This window comes from Capsicum annuum, chromosome 11 (assembly GCF_002878395.1).
Source record: "Capsicum annuum cultivar UCD-10X-F1 chromosome 11, UCD10Xv1.1, whole genome shotgun sequence".
Lineage (NCBI taxonomy): Eukaryota > Viridiplantae > Streptophyta > Magnoliopsida > Solanales > Solanaceae > Capsicum > Capsicum annuum.
Genome location: NC_061121.1, coordinates 100,796,818 through 100,815,418, shown reverse-complemented (window position 1 = coordinate 100,815,418; position 18,601 = coordinate 100,796,818).

Sequence of the window (18,601 nt, the reverse complement as noted above, 5' to 3'; positions counted from 1 at the left end):
AGCTTGTATATACATTGGTATTTCATGGTATCATGCTATTTAGGCACTTTCATTTAGCTAGGCATTTAATCTAACATATTGTAGGCATAGTACATGTAAGTATCATTGTACAACAATTAAACATCATGGTAACATTGTAATTTCATCATTCAAGGGTTTAGTCATAGGTTTGCATGAATCTATATCTATAATAATTAAAACCACATAGAAATTATCACCCAACATGGATTAGAATTTAATTTCTCATTTATCAACATGAACAAGAATAGCCCAATCATGAAATCATAAAGAAAATCTAGAACTTGAAGTTGAAAAAGGGGTTCTTGGATTTCATAGATGAAAGGAGTTCATGGATTAACAATATGCATTCCTTAGTTCGTGATTTCATAAAGATTGATGGTGAAACTATCTTGGAATTTGATCTTCTATGAAAACCCTAGCTTGTTCTTAAGAAGTTTTAGAGAGAAGAGAGTTTATTTTTGGTGAAAAATGGATGAATCACTTGTCAAAGGGCTTAAATAGGGGTGGGAAGTTGTGCCTTTTAACCCTGGATTCATCATTTAATTTTAGTAAAATTTTCCCGAACTAAACCCCAGGCGTGATGCGGCGCTATCGCCCCGTGTTACTGGAATTTGACAATAGGAAAACTGAGGGATGGATCAACGTGGAGCCATTGCATTGCCCCTTTTTTTATTACCTAGAACTTTGGTACGATGCAGAGGAAATCGCGCTAAGACACTAGAAAAATAATAATTCTGAATTTGGGTGCTGGAGCAATGCGTAATAATCGCGGACCCCTACTAGAATTTGCCAAATGCCATTTCCTCTTGAGGAGCGGCGCGCTACTGACTAATATGACACTATTTTATGATGGTAACTTAAAACAGTCATAACTTCTGACTCGGTTATCGTATTTGGACAAATCTTATATCGATGGAAATCTTATTCAATTTCCCACATAAAAATATTGAAAATTCCTCATGGAATAGCCATTATTAAATTTAGAAGCTAATACTAGACATTTTTGAGATGAAATTAGCTAGGAAAAGTATGGGGTATTACAATATCTCCCCCTTGAGAACATTTGTCCTCGGTTGAGACTAACTGAGAGTGGAGAAAAGACAGCTGACGTACATACTGAACATGAATAACTGGAAGATGATCTCAAGACTGACATGATTGACAAGATGAACATATAATACTAAACATGTATATCTGATTCATGTGCAACTGATTCATGAATGCATAACTGAGTGTTCTGAAGAACTAAGTTTCTCACAAGGAGAATGCATATCCGATTCATAATTACATAAATGAATAGATACATGTGTGCATGAGTAAATATGCAATGGTACTTAATATCAAGTTTATAATAGGAACATGAGCATGGAACTGCATACCAACTTTCTGATGAACACTGAACATGAAACTGAGTAAGCTTAAGGAGAACTGTTACCTTGAGATTGATCTGAGTTAGTGAAGAAGAGGTGAGGACACTTGGTACACATGTCTGCCTATGCTTCCCAAGTAACTCCCTTGATGGACTGATTTTTCTAAAGAACCTTAACTAGAGGGACTTATTTATTCTTGAATCTACGAGTCTGATAGTCTAAGATTTTTACCAGAATCTCTTCATAAGAGAGAGTGTTCTGAACATCAATGCTCTAAATAGGGACTACAAATAATGGGTCACCTATGTACTTCTTGAGCAAAGAGACATATAAGACTGGATGAACTGAGGCTAGATCTGAAGGCAATTCAAGCTCATAAGCTACCTTGCCGAATTGACTGAGAATCTTAAAGGGACTGACATATCGGGGATTGAGTTTCCCTTTCTTACTGAACCGATTTACTCTCTTTATGGGAGATATCTTTACGTAGACATGATCCCCAATCTCAAAATTGAGATATTTTCTGTGAACATCTGCATACGACTTCTGTCGTCTCTAAGCAGCCCGGAGTCTTTTCTCTAATCAACAAGACTTTTTCTAAGGCATCGAATACCAAGTCTTGCCCTATAACTGAGGCCTCACAAACTTCAAACAAACCAATCAGAGATCTATATCTCCTACCATAGAGTGCTTAGAATGGAGCCATCTAAATACTGGAATGATACCTGTTGTTGTATGCAAACTCAATCTAAGGTAAGTGGTCATCCTAACTTCCCTTGAAATCGATTGCACATGCCCTTGGCATATCTTCTAAGGTTTGAATGGTCATTTATGCTTGACCATCTGTCTGAGGATGAAAGGTTCTACTAAGATGAAATTGGGTACAACGACCCTTTTGGAATGCTTTCTAAAAATAACAGGTGAACTGGGTACCTCTGTCTGAGATAATAGATTGTAGAACATGTGCAATCTGACCAACACCCTTATGTAGAGTTTCTCATAATCCTTGGCTGAATAAAAGGTATGAACTGGAAGGAAATGAGTTGATTTCATCATTCTGTCTACAATGACACAGACGGAATCATGTTGATGATGAGTTCGAGGAAAACCCATCATGAAGTCCATGTTCACAACTTCCAATTTCCAAGTATGAATACTGAACTCCTGCATCGATCCACTAGGATTCTGATTCTCTATCTTAAGTTGTCGATATGTAGATCACTTAGCCACAAACTCTGCAACGTCTCTCTTCATCCCACTCCACATATAAATTTCCCATGAGTCGCAGTACATCTTTGTAGACCCTGGATGAATAGAGTAGTGCGCACTATACTCTTCTGCAAGAATTCGCTGCCTTAAGTCATCTACACCTGGAACACAAAGACGACCTCGACAACGAAGAACACTATCTCCCCCTTAGGAGAAAACCTCTATTTTCTGATCCTGGACTTACTCTTTCAAATTGACAAGGCTGGGATCTCTATCTTGCTTTTCTTTAACCTTAGAAACTAGAGATAATTCATAACTACTCTGAACCCATATATCACCCTCATTTATATCGACTAAGAGGATACCTAATCTAGGAAACTGATGGACCTCCTGAGCTAACTTCTTCTTACTCTCCTCAACATGAGAAACACTACCCTTGGATAGTCTACTGAAAGTGTCAGCCACAACATTGGCCTTGTCCAAATGATAAAGGACACTCATGTCATAATCTTACTAGATCTCTAACCACCTTCTCTAACAGTGATTGAGATCTTTTTGAGAAAAGACATACTAAAGAGTTTTCTGATCAGTGAACACATCTACATGAATACCATATAGATAATACCTCCAAATCTTCAAGGCAAAGACGACAACTGCTAACTCAAGATCATGAGTAGGATGATTCCTCTCATTAGGCTTAAGCTGTCTGGAGGCGTAGGCTATGACCTTACCATGTTGCATGAGGACACAAACCAAACCTACTATAGATGCATTACAATACACTATGAAGCCATCTAGATCATCTGGAATAGCTAATACTGGAGCTGAGGTGAGTCGAGTCTTCAACTCCTAAAAACTCTTCTCGTAAGGATCTGACCACTAAAAGTTGACTTTTTTCTGAGTTAGTCTGGTCATAGGGGATGTAATAGAAGAAAATCCCTCAACAAACCATCTGTAATAGCCGGCCAAACCTAAGAAATTCCTAATATCTGATGAACAGATATGGCAAGGCCAGTTTCTTACTGCTTTAGCCTTTTGAGGATCCACTATAATGCCATCATCGGAAATTATATGACCAAGGAATGCTACTAACCTTAACCAAAATTTGCACTTACTAAATTTGGTGAATAGCTGATGATCTTTGATAGTCTGAAGTACTGTTCAGAGATAGTTTGCATGATCATGCTCACTGCAAGAATAGACCAGGATATCATCTATGAAGACTATGATGAACATGTCCAGGTACTGCTTGAACAAACGGTTCATCAAGTCCATGAAAGTGGCTAGGGAATTGGTAAGACCAAATGAAATTACTAGTAATTCGAAGTGACCATACCGAGTATGGAAAGCTATTTTTTGAATGTCATATTCTCATACTCTGAGATATAGATAGCCGGATCTAGGTCTATATAAAAGAAATAACCGGCACCCTAAAGTTGGTCAAACAATTCATCGATTCAGGGAAGTGGATACTTGTTATTGACTATGACCTTATTGAGTTGACTGTAGTCCACACATCCTAAGAGAACCATCTTTCTTGCGCACGAATAAAACTGGAGCACCCCACGGGGAAATGCTGGGCCTGATGAATCCCTTATCTAAGAGATTCTTCAATTGCTCTTTCAGTTTTTTGAGTTCTGTTGGTGCCATTCTGTATGGCGAAATAGAGATAGGCTAAGTAACCAGAAGAAAATCAATATCAAAGTCTATTTCCCTTTCGAGAGGAATTCCTGTAAGATATTTGTGAAAGACATCTGACTATTAATTCACTACTAGGACTGATTCAAGAATGGAGTCTCGTAACTAGTGTCCTTAGCTCAAATAAGATGATAGACATATCCTTTAGATATCATTTTCTGTGCCTGAAAGTAGGAAACAAGCTGACCCCTGAAAGTGGATACACTACCCTTCCACTCAAGGACGGGTTCATTCAAAAATTAAAATTAGACTATTTTGTTGCTGCAGTCGATTGTGGCATAGCAGGAATAAAGCAAATACATGCCGAGAATGACATCAAAATCAGTCATCTCCAATTCGATAAATTCTTTTAAGGTGACTTTCAAAAATATAATAACAGGGCAGTTCCTGTATACCCACCGGGCTATGATGGTTTTACCCACTGGGGTAGAGACTGAAGAGGGCTCTGCTAATATTTTGGGATTGATTCAAAAATTGCCTACTATATAAGAAGTGACAAAAGACAAAAAACCTCCTGGATCTAGAAATGCGTAAACATGCACATGAAAGATCTGTAATGTACCGGTAACCACATCAAGAGAATTTTCCTAATCTTTTCAGGATTGAAGAGCATAGAGATGATTTGGGCGTTGCCCACTGTAGTGTAGGAGGAACCTTGCTGATTTGGGTGACCGGACTAGCTGAGGAGCGATTATGCTAACCTTGAGGACCTGACTAAGGAAAGTCTCTGACTTTATGGCCTGGCTAGCCACATCCAAAACAAATACCACTGCCCGCTTTACAAATACCCTGATGGTGTTTGCCATAAGTCTAGAAAAGAGGATAGGTGCAGGCATTGCAAACACTGCCCTCGGACTTAGAGCCTGGTGCTCTGTCTTTTTTACCCTCTTTAAACTTAGGAACTGGAGCACTAGATGTAGAATGAGATGAAATTGATGACTTAGGATGAAACTGAGAACATTTTCCTCCTTCTGACTTAGGCTGGGCGAAGTTCAAATTACCTGTCTTCGCCCGCTTATTCTGTTTCTCCCTCATCTTAATCTTTTGCTCATCAATCTATTGAGCATGAGTCATAGGCCTGGCTAAAGTCATATCACTATTCAGCATGGCAGATCTGCACTCATTAACCATGTTATTATTCACCCCTGAAATTAACTTACTCATCCTTGCCCTGCTATCTGCAACCATATGAGGGGCATATCTGGCTAATTGAGTAAACTTAAGAGAATACTCTTTCACTATCATATTGACCTACCTGAGGTTGATGAATTTTAACACCTTAGCTTCTCTAAGCTCTGGGGGAAAGAATCTATCGCGGAAAGCAGACAAAAACTCCTCCCACTCAACTGGCCCTGCATCATCTGCCCTCTCTAACTTGCACTGCTTGAACCAAGTGTGAGCAACATCCTACAACTGATATGCAGCAAGCTCAGCACTCTTACTAGTAGTCAACCCCATGATGTCTGTCACCTTCTATTCCTGATCTAGGAATTCATGAGGGTCCTCATCTGTCTTAGACCCAAGAAAGGACGAAGGATTTACTTGGGTGAAGTCCTGAATACTAGCTGCAGCTGAGCTAGCCACTAGGTTGGATGGATTAACTGCTAGTCGTTCATTTTAAGCGGAAACTGACTGAGTAAGAGTAGTGAATGCAGCCTTGAACTCTGCATGAGAAACATAATCGCCCAAAGAATCTTCGGGCTCAGGGGCTGACTGATTTTCGTTTCTTTTTTTAGGAGTTATGTTGTGTAGAAGAAAGGGAAGGCAGATTAGACTCAGAGATTGACTTGAGATTATGGTCACTGGCACGACATGAATACCAAAAGAAAGAAACTATTCCTAAAACATCTTATAGCCTCTTGCACATAAATGTGGTGCGCAACACACCCATGTACAAGACTCTACCAGTTGCGGCTTTCAGACTTCTTATGACTCTATTGAACCTTAGGTTTTGATATCATGTTTATAACGCTCCGAATGTGATACCCAGAATGCTACACGGTGCTCATGACCTCGAAGGACCATAGGCTAACCCATTACTGATATCTTTACCTGTATAATGCATAAAGTACTTTATAATGCAGAAACATGAACTGAAAGGATGTAAGGTTCAATACTGAACATGATCTGAATGATATAATATCTGTGTGGGGTAATAGAATACCCAAAACAAAACTAAAAATACTAATGTCTAAAACCTGATAGTCTAGAAAGCCTCTAACTGACTGAACAATTTGAGTAAGGATTTGATGGGACATGCCCCCAACTAATTCCGACTAATAAATTGATTAATGAGATAATAGGGAAATAATTATGTCCTCGAAAGATAAGGACTCACTTCTAACTCTATCAGTGGATATCTGAAATCTACTATTTCTCTGGAGCTCGTGTCTCTGAACCTATGGTACAAGACACTATAGTGCAAATGCATCAATACTTTAAATGTACTAGTATGCATATAAAGTAGGCTGAATGAATGGGGTTCATTTGCATGAACAATAATAATAGCTGACTAACTATCATGAGCATGAGAATACTTGTATGAGACACAACAAATGACACTAATATTGTGATATTAGTATTACAAAATCTAAATATAACTGATAACATGAGTGACTGTATCTGACAGTCCTAAATCTAATGGAACTATCTGAATTCCATTTTGTGTCTGAGTCGACTATATCTGATAGTCCTGAATTCTAAAAAACTATCTGAGTTCTTTTACTAAGATTGAGGGAGGTAGTTATCTAACTGACATGCCCCAAATAATGCGTTATAGCTGAATTAGGGTCCAATCTATGCCCTGATTAAAGGGATGTCAATACCAAACCACTGGTAAGGACAACATATGAGTGACCCTAATATAACAGGTAACTCTAGTGAGAATGGTGGTAACCCTATTATAGCAGGCTAAGCCACCTCATTTACCCTCATATAGCAGGCTATGATGTCTTAACCTATGCTGGCTACATAGTTTTGGAACATAAGGATTGCTTATAAGATTTACACCCTCATATAACAGGTAAGTTCCTATCCTTGGGTTTGCTCGGTGCTAATTTCTACTCCCATCTGAATAGACACTGAATATGATTTACTGAAATAAACATGGACTGAGTTACTGAGTTGACTAACGAAATACTACTGATCTCTGACAACTGACTAATTTGATGAGATTATGGAGATTTCCTGAGTCATAAGACTATTTGAAGTCTAATGATTCAAAGCTTGACTGATAGTATCATTAAAAAATGACATGGATCTAGGCACACAGTTAATATTTTTTGTACAAGTACCCCCATGACTCGATAGAAGGAAACTGACATAACATGACTTTCTTGAATACAAAATAATCACCATAATGCATTTATTAAAGCATTTCATCAAACATGTGATAGGCATCAGCTTGTACATACATGGGTATTTATGGTATCATGCTAGTTAGGCAGTTTTCCTTTATGTAGGCATTTAATCAAACATATTGTAGGCATGGTATAAGTAAACATCATGGTCACATTGTAATTTCATCATTCAAGGGTTTAGTCATACGTTTGCATGAATCTATATCTATAATAATTAAACCCACAGAGAAATTATCACTCAACATAGATTAGAATTCAATTTCTCATTTATCAACATGAACAAGAATAACCCAGTCATGAAATAATAAACAAAATCCATAACTTGAAGTTGAAAAAGGGATTCTTGGACTTTATAGACGAAAGGAGTCCATGAATGAATACTATGCATACCTTATTTCATTATTTCGTGAAGATTAATGGTGAAATCATCTTTGAATTTTATCTTCTATGAAAACCCTAGCTTGTTTTGGAGAGATTTTTGAGAGAAAAGAGTGTATTTTAGGTGAAAATTGGATGAATCATGTGTTAAATGGCTTAAATAGGGGCGGAAAGTTGACCCTTTTAACCCTGGATGAGTCATTTAATTTCAGTAAAATTTTCCCAAACTGAACCCCTGGCATGACGCGGTGCTATCGCACCGTGTCACTGGAATTTTATAATTGAGAAGCTGAGGGATGGGGCAATGTAGAGCCATCGCGTTTCCCTTTCTTTTGTGACCTGGAACTTTGGCGAGATGCAGAGGAAATTGCCCTAAGACACTGGAAAAAGAACAATTTTGAATTTGGGACCTGGCGCGATACGCCATAATCATGGACCCCTACTGGAATTTTCAAAATGCCATTTCCTCTTGCGGCGCGGCACGCCACTGACTAATATGGCACTTTTTTACTATGGGAACTTAAAATAGTCGTACCTTCTAACTTGGTTATCGGATTTGGGTGAATCTTATATCGATGGAAATCTTATTGAATTTCCCACATGACAAAAAGTAAAAATCTTGAAAATTCCTCATAGAATAACCATCATTCAATTTAGAAGATAATACTAGGCATTCTTTAGATGAAATTAGCTAGGAAAAGTATGGGGTATTACAATTAAATACCCCCCAAGACTAGATAGCATAAGCATAAAAGACATGGAAAAATCTTGAGACATGGTAACTTACTACTTAGTCATTATTCATTCATTTGTGCATCCAAGCAAACACTTTCATACATGATAACATCATGTAATTTCACTATTCAACTCACTTGGACAATTCATCAAACACTTGTGGGGCACAATATATGCACATAATACTAAAACAACATGTAGGCATCATGATTCAATTCCAAGTACACAATTCCAAGAGTTTTAACATGAATTCACATGATAAAGCACACATATCAATACAATCTACATGAATCTTGTAATAAATCATGAATACACTTTAAATCAAATAATGGAAATCATGAAATCACTCTACATGAACTTTAAAAGAGTTTCTTGGACTCCAAGGGTGGAAGGAACTCTTAGATGAACACTACACATACCTTAATTGGTGAATTCTAGAAAGTTAACGGTGGAATCTTGAGCCTTGAATTTGAATTTAATTCACCTAGGGTTTTTTGTTCTTGAGCAATTTGTGAAAGAATGAATACAACTTGCTTAAAGAGGGATAAATTTCATGTGATGGGGGCTGAAGGGCGTGGGAAAAAGACTTAATTAACCTTGAGGACTCGACTGTTTAATTACTATAAACTGAACCATCGATACACAGGCTGATGCACTGTGCCATTGGCATTTACGTGATAGCCAACGTGTCATGTCGGTTCACTAGAATTGGATGCTAGGAGCTATGAAAAATATTTATCAATGCGATAGTCGATGCAACGTGTTAAGATCGCATTGGTTAATTGGTTTAGGATTCCAAAGGTGCTTTAAACGAAGTCCAAAAAATCCAAAACATGTCCGGGAATATCTATTGATATTCATGATCATGAATTAACTCAAATATCCACATTTAATGGACGTAAAGGTCATTGCCAGCTTTTAAAGTCTAAAATAAAACTAATCCTACTTAGCTAGAATTTTCAAAGTTTGGGACCCCTTAACAAGCTTAAAGAACTGAATTAAGCTAAGAATTTGGTGGGGTCTTACATTATACCCCACTTGGGAACCGTCATCTTTGAATGAGACTAACTAAGCTGAGAATAATGGTAGACTGAAATTACTTACTGAACATGAACTTCTGAAACATGATTATCTGACTGACATTACTGATATAGTAAATTTCATACTGAACATGCATATCTGATAAATGAATACATGACTGAATTGACTCATGAACATATGACTTAATATGCAATGGTAACTGATACCAAGTTCTTAATGGAAAATATGATCATGAAATGGAATAACCTTAAGGAAAACTTTTACCTTGAGCCTAATCTGTGTTTGCAGAGAAGAGGTGAGAATACTAGGTCCACATATCTGCTTTTGCTTCCAAAGTAGCTCCCTTAATGGACAGATTCCGCCAAAAAACTTTGACTTGAGGAACTTATTTATTCCTCAATCTGTGAATCTAATAATCAAGGATTTTGATTGAAATCTCTTCATATGAGAGGCTTTTCTGAACATCTATGCCCTCTATGGGGACTACGGTTAATGGGTCACGTATGTATTTCCTTAGCAAAGAGATATGAAACACCAGATGGACTAAAGATAGATCTTAGGGAAACTCAAGGTCGTAAGCTACCTTTTCAAAATGGCTGAGAATTCGGTAAGGACCGACATATCGGGGACTAAGCTTCCCCTTCTTGCCAAACCAATTCACTCTTTTCATAAGATAGATTTTCAAGTACACAAAGTCACCAATATCAAACTCGAGATCTTTTTTGTGCAGATCTGCGTATGATTTCTGTCATCTCTGGGTTGTCTTAAGTCTTTCCCTCATCAACTGGACTTTCTCTAGGGTATCAAATACCAAGTCAGGCCCTACCACTGTGGCCTCACCCTCTTTAAACCAGCTAATGGGAGATCTACATCTCCTCTCATAAAGCACCTCAAATAGAGCCATATAAATACTAGAATGATAGTTGTTGTTTTATGCAAAATCAATCAAAGGTAAGGGGTAATCCCAATTACCTTTAAAGTCTACTGTACACGCTCGCAGCATATCCTCTAAAGTCTGAATGGTCCTTTCTGGTTGGCCATCTGTCTGAGAGTAAAAGACTATACAGAGGTGAATTTGTACCAAGACCTTTTTGGAATGCTTTCCAGAAATGAGAGGTGAACTAGGTACCTTTATTTTGAATGATGGACAACTGAACACCGTGCAATCTGACAGACTCCCCGATATAGAGTTTGGTGTAATCCTCGGCTGAGTAATAGGTATGGACTGGTAAGAAATGAGCTGATTTGGTCATCCTGTCTACAATGACCCAAACTGAATCATGCTAATGACGAGTGCGAGGCAAACCCATCACAAAGTCCATGTTCACTTCTTCCTATTTCTAGGTGTGAATGCTAAACTCCTACATAGACCCACTAGTTTCTAATGCTCAATATTAACCTGGTAACATATTGAGCACTTAGCCACAAACTTTGCAATATCTTTCTTCACCCCACTTTACCAATAGATCTCCCACAAATCATGCTACATCTTAGTGGCCCCTGGATGAATAGAGTTGCATGCACCATGTGCTTCTGCAAGAATTCGCTGCCTCAAGTCATCTATGCCTGGCAAACATAGTCGACACTAACAACATAAAACACCATCTCCCCCCTTGGAACAAAGCTCTACCTTCTACTGATTCTTTCAACTTGACCAAACTGGCATCCCTATCCTACTTTTCCTCCACTTCGGAAACTAGGGATGATTCTGAACTACTCTGTACCCATACACTACCTTCTGTTGAATCGACTAAGTGGACACTTAGCCAGGCTAGTTGATGAACTTCCTGAGATAACATCTTCTTACTGTCCTCAACATGAGCAGTACTACCCATAGACATTCTACTGAGAGTGTCAACCACTACATTCGCCTTGCCCGGATGATACAAAACACTCATGTCATAGTGTTTCACCAACTCCAACCACCTTCTTTGATAGAGGTTTAGGTCTTTTAGATAGAATACATACTGCAGGATCTTACGGTTAGTAAACACATCCACATGCACACCATACAAATAATGCATCTAAATCATAAAGGAAAATACTACTGCTACTAACACATGATCACGAGTAGGGTAATTCTTCCCATGGGGTTTAACTTGTCTAGAGGCATAGGCTATGACCTTACCTGTCTGCATCAGAACATACCCCAAGACAACTCTGGAGGCATCACAATACACAATAAAGTTGTCTTAACCACCTGGTAGGGTAAAAACTAGAGTTATAGTGAGTCGAGTCTTCAACTCTTGAACATTCTTTTCACAAGAATCTGACCACTGGAATTTAACTTTCTTATGAGTTAGTCTGGACATAAGGGATGCAAAAAATGAAAATCCCTCAACAAACCTTCTGTAATAGTCGGCCAAGCCCAAGAAACTCCTGATATCTAAAGGAGAGATGGGTCTGGGCTAGTTTCTTACATCTTCAGTCTTATGGGAAACAACGCTATGCCATCACTGAAAACTATATGACCGAGGAAAGCTACTGACCTTAGAAAAGATTTGAACTTGCGGAATTTGGCGAATAACCGATGATTTCTAAGAGTCTGCATACTATTCTGATATGGTCTGTATAGTCATGTTCACTGCGGGAGTAGATAATAACGCTCAACATATATGTCAATTTAATGCACGGCGGTTGTCGTCAATATATTTACCAAACTTTGGTGATGGGGTCGAATCCACAAGGAACAATATGAGTGGAGATTAAACTATTTTAAAACTAAAGCTACAAGTTAAATTCAAATAGACGATATGAACAGATAAAATGGGGGTTTTTGATCATCAACAAATAATTGTTGGTCACTTTAGTTTCAGTATTTGTAATCAAGAGTTTATGGAAATCAAAATTATGTTCACTATGGGTTTTAGTACTTGGCAGATGCTAATAGTTATTCAAGATTATCACAGTAGGTAGGACCACAGATTATCTCTATCGAAGTTATGCCTAAATGTCTCTCGACCTACTTAAGCATTTAATTACCTAATCCTCTCGGACATAGGGAATTTATATTTACTAACTAGACTTTACCTTAGGTTAATCAACCTTGTTACAACGTCAATTATTAAATTGAAATTTAGTGTTTCTAAGTCCTTATCAATAATTCACTTTCTATTATATTTGATTCCTTATCTCAAGCAAATCAAAGCAAGTGATATCTATCGTTTGCAACCACTAGACAACTGTTACAATCTCGGAATTATCAAGGAGACCTAATACCTTTAGAATAAAACACACAGAGCATCTTACCAAGACTTAACCTATAGATCCCATAATTCGGGTCAAAGGGATTTAGCCACTCATAATGTAATAAGAGAAATAACTAGACGTATTCATAATAAGAAAGATGAACTTACCACAAGATGAATGATAACTAGTGATTCTCATATTAGATCACAATAGAAATCCCAAAATATTGATGAAAATCTCCTCAAAGTTAATTATTTTTCAAGCCAAGAAACTAGAGAGAAAATAACAAAATACGTGTGTTCCAAAATTATATTCAGAATGTCGAGTACCAGCCGATATGTTTTCCGGCCTGATATGTTCAGCCTCCATTTATAATTAGAAAACCCTAACATATGCTTTAAATACTTGATCCTAATTATGGAAACAAAATCACAGAGTTCAGTAATTACTCGGATAGGTCACGATATTTTGTGATGCCTTATTAGAAGTCTAATAACTTATCACAAATGTCGTTAGCTCCTTCTTCAGTTGTAACACTTCCTACATAAGGTTGACGATGAAACTTGACGACTTATTATCTCTTTGACAACCTATCAGGAAATGTCATCTCAACTTTAAGCTGAGGTCCATTCTCTATCTAAGGTTGACGGTGTCTATGATAACTTATCACAGGGCTGATGACTTATTAGGAATGTCGTCATGAACTCCAGCCAAAAACTAATCTAATAAATTATTTGAGTGCTGATAAATTATTAGGAATGTTGTCTGCCACACTTCTTTTCTATTTGATTCAGATTTCAACTCTTTTTCTTCCATCGTTGTTGGTTCTCTTGCATCTTGGCTTCTACTGCAAAATCAAAGATAAAATGATAAAAAAATGACAAAAGTTTCTTAAGACCTTACAATTATCCTCAATCAAAATCCTCAAATGTGTTAGCATCTACTCAAACATCAACACCCTCAACTTAAAATAATTTCTTGTACTCAAGCAACTCAAACACAACCAAGAGGATACAAAGTACATTCGACAGTCAATCATCAATATTATCTCAAAACCATCTTTACCTTCTCCAAGGTCAATTAATTCAAAATCAACTATGTCTGCTACTGAAGAACAACAATAGGACAAGCAAAAATCAAGATATGACATCAATTCAGCAACAACAACCATGCATGTATCAAGCTTAAACTATCTAAACAAGTTAGCAACTAGCAACGTAACTAGTGTGCCCTCACTACAAAGAAGTCCTACTTCACTTATATCAGATATTACATATGTAACCATGGGGACAATTATCAGAAACTCATTCTTATAATGAATTTCTAATCAATGTATGGCGAATACCATAGGCTTGCCCTTATTTTCATTACCAAGATTTTCAAACAGGCCAGCTAGGATCATTATAGGTCTTCTTTTAGGCTTGTAATGTAGGCAAGGGGCTGGTATGATACTCAATGACATTTAAAGTGAGTAAGCCACCTTGACACTACACTAGCTTTTAGGATTTCACTCATCAACCTTTTTCTATTATTCTCTTTTCTTGATCACACATATTCAAGATGCGTGCGGTCTTTTTGATAATTATTTTTTTTCACAACATTTCTTTTCTTGTTCTTTTTCACCGCACCTAGCTTTTTATTATTTTCTTTTATTCTAATTTTCTTTATACTCATTTTGCATCACGCACCCCTATGTTAGCCACTCTCAACTTAGGCTATTTGCCTAAGTTAAAGTGCACAATGTCCATGGAGGACCAGGGCCAAAATAGGTCCATTTTGATACAAATGTGAAGGTGATAGGCATAGTAAAAAGAATAGGAATTCAAGCTGAAAATCAAGATCAAGGGATATTATTTACACAAGGAAGGTCATTTAGGCTAAAAGTGGACTAATAACAACAACGGCCTATGATCCTTTCCTAACTACTATCCTATAACCAAGGCAAGACCAACCGGGAATGTTTTGGATTTAACACACAACGGGATCTCGGTAGTATCTCACACACACATGGCACAATGGTACATCACAAGCTACTACCCATTCAGTTCATACAATTGTTAGCTGTGATTATCATGTCACTAGTACTAATGCCATTGCAAGATGCACAGTGGTCACACATAAATGCATATCACACAGTTATAAAATAAACCATTAGAGAGGTGTTCAAAATCAACAAAAAAATGTTAACTGCCTAGGTACTTGTATTTCTCCTAGTCAACTACAACATTTTACAATAAATCACAATACGCCTAAATATGCTGGCTATACTATGAAAAAGACTCTGGAGAAAAGAGGCACGACAACTAAAACCCCAAGAGGACATCAATACCCACAAGTAGCTCCTTCCTTAACTTAAAATCATACAATGTCCCCAATGCGTCAAACCAAAACAAGAGAGTTAGAAACATACTTATGGCACGATGGATGGGAAGATTTGATGTCAATCACATAATACGAATACAAAAAACAAAATACCTTGGGGTTGCCTCCCAAGCAGTGCCTGATTTAATGTCGTGGCATGACCCAACTCAGTTTTTCCATCCACCTTTAGGATATGAATTTCACCCCCAACTTAGAGTCCATCTTCTTACCTCGATCATAGGGGGTGGTACAAAAATTATGAAGTCGAGTAATGGAGTGAGCGTGGTAAACCACTCGGTCGTAAAGTAAGGTCTATTTTTATGTTACTTATCAAGTGTAAAATAAAGAATATAGGATTCTTATTCCTCATCTTCGCACTCTTCCACTATTTTAGATAATTTTATAGACAAGATATCATCTAAACATAATGTGAAAAAATTCTTCGAGTGATGCCCAACTAATTCTACTTCAAAATTTACACTATCTACTACACACTCACTTTTATTCACCTTCTCAATGCCAGTCTCAATATCAAGATGACAATCGAGTGGTTGCGATTCTTGAGTTTTCTCCTCAAATTGGCTAATGTCCTTCTCATATTCTTCTTTGTTTAGCCGCATTAAACATAGTGGGAGTGGTTACTCCTTTAGCTCTGCCCACAAGTATTCTTGATTATCTAAAAAATATTTCATCAATTTATTTGCTTGAATCGTGATAGCACACATATCTTTAGTATGATCACTTTGACCATAATCCGAATACCAAGTTATAGTAAGTAGGACAATATATACATCATATTCCATGCACTTCTAGGTAAATCTTTATAATAAGCCTCAAAATATGGTCACCCACAATAATACCAAGAATCGTCATCACTTAAAAAACCATCTATCCAGGCTGACATCTCAAGAAAGGTATGATAAAAATAAAAGAAAATAAAAAATAAACTAAACAAATATTTACAAGTTTGAATTCAAGCAAGTAAACTAAAATTCCAAACCAACTTAATACGCTAAATTGTTCCCAACAATAGTGTCATTTTTTATAACGCTCAACTTACATGTCAACTTAGTGTAAGGCGGCCATCGTCAATAGATTTACCCAACTTTAGACTCAGGGTTGAATCCACAGGGAATAATGTGAGTGGCGATTAAACTAGTTTGAAACTAAAGCTACAAGTTAAATTCATATAGATGATACGAAAGATAAAATGGGGGTTTTTGATAATCAACAAATAATTATTGGTCTCTTTAGTTTCAGTGTTTGTAATCAAGCGTTTATGGAAAACTAGAATTATGTTAACTATGGGTTGTAGCACTTGCTAGATGCTAATAGTGATTCAAGATTCTCACAGTATGTAGGACAACAAATTATCTCTATAGAAGTTATCCCTAAATGTGTCTCGACCTACTTAAGTATTTAATTACCTAATCCTCTTGGACTTAGGGAATTTATATTTACTAACAAGACTTCACCTCAGTTTAATCAACCTTTTTACACCATCGATTATTAGATCGAAGTTTAGTGTTTCCAAGTCCCTGTCAATAATTCACTTCCTAATATATTTGATTTCTATCTAAAGCAAATCAAAGCAGGTGCTATCTATGGTTTCCAACCAATAGGCAATAATTACAATCTCGAAATTATCAAGGAGTCCGATTACATTTAGAATCGAAAACACACAGCATCTTACAAAGACTTAACCCGTAGATCCAATAATTCGAGTCAAAGGGATTTAGCCAATCATAATGTAATAAGTAAACAACTAGACGTATTTATAATTTGAAAGATGAACTTACCACATGATGAATAATAACTAGTGATTATCACATTAGATCACAATAGAAATCCCAAAATATTGATGAAAATCTCCTAAAAGTTAATTATTTTTCAAGCCAAGAACTCGAGTCGTCACGAACTCCAGTCAAAAATCAATCTGATTACTTATCAGGAATGCTTATTAGGAATGTTGTCAGCCACACTTCTTTTATTTTTTCTTCAAATTTCAATTATTTTGCTTCCATCTGTGTTAGTTTTCTTGCATCTTGTCTTCCACTGCAAAATCAAAGATAAAACTATAAAAAAAAAAAAAGTTGCTTAAGACCTTGCAATTATCCTCAGTTAAAAGCCTCAAATGTGTTAGCATCTGCTTACACATTAGTAGACAAGACTGTCATCTATTAAAACTATGATGAACATGTCTTAGTACTGCTTGAACACACGGTTCATCAAGTCCATGAAAGCCATTGGGGCATTGTTAAGATCAAAGGACATGACTAATAATTCTAAGTGACCATACCAAGTTCTGAATACTATTTTTGGAATGTCACACTCCTTGACTCTAAGCTGGTGATTGCCTGATCTGAGGTCTATCTTAGAGAATTAATTGGCAACTTGAAGTTGGTCACACAATTCACCGATTCTAGGAAGTGGATACTTGTTCTTGACCATGACTTTATTTAACCGACCCTAGTCAATATATATTCTGAGAGAACCGTCTTTCTTATGCATGAATAAAACTAGTGCACCCCATGGGGACACACTGGGTTTGATGAATCCCTTATCTAGGAGATCCTTTAATGGTTCTTTTAATTCTTTGAGTTCTACAGGTGCCATTCTATATGGCGGGATAGATACGGATAAGCATCTTGAAGAAGGTCTATTCCGAAGTCAATTTCTCTTTCGGGAGGAATCCCGAGAAGATCTTCGAGAAAAACATCTGTGAATTCACATGCTACTGACACAGATTCAAGAGTAGGGATTTTTGAACTAGAATCCTGGACTCAAATGAGATGGTTGACACAGCCCTTAGATATCATTTTCTTTGCTCGAAGGTAAGAAACAAGATGAACCTTAAGTGCTGAAGTACTACCCTTTCACTCTAGGATGGGTTCATTCAGAAACTAAAACTGGACAATTCTATTTCTGCAGTCGACGGAAGCATAGAAGGAATAAAGCCAATTCATGCTGAGAATGACATCAAAACTAGTCATCTCTAATTCGACTAAGTATGTTGAAGTGACTTTTTGAGATATCATAACTGGGCAATTCGTGTACACCTGCCTGGCTATAATATGTTTATCTACTGGGATAGAGTCGGAGAAAGGCTCTACTAGAATTTTGGGACTGACTCCAAAATTGATAGCTATATAAGGAGTAACAAAGGACAAGGAAGCTTCTAGATCTGCCAAATCATTACATGCAAATGATAAACTTGTAACATACCAGTGACCACATCAT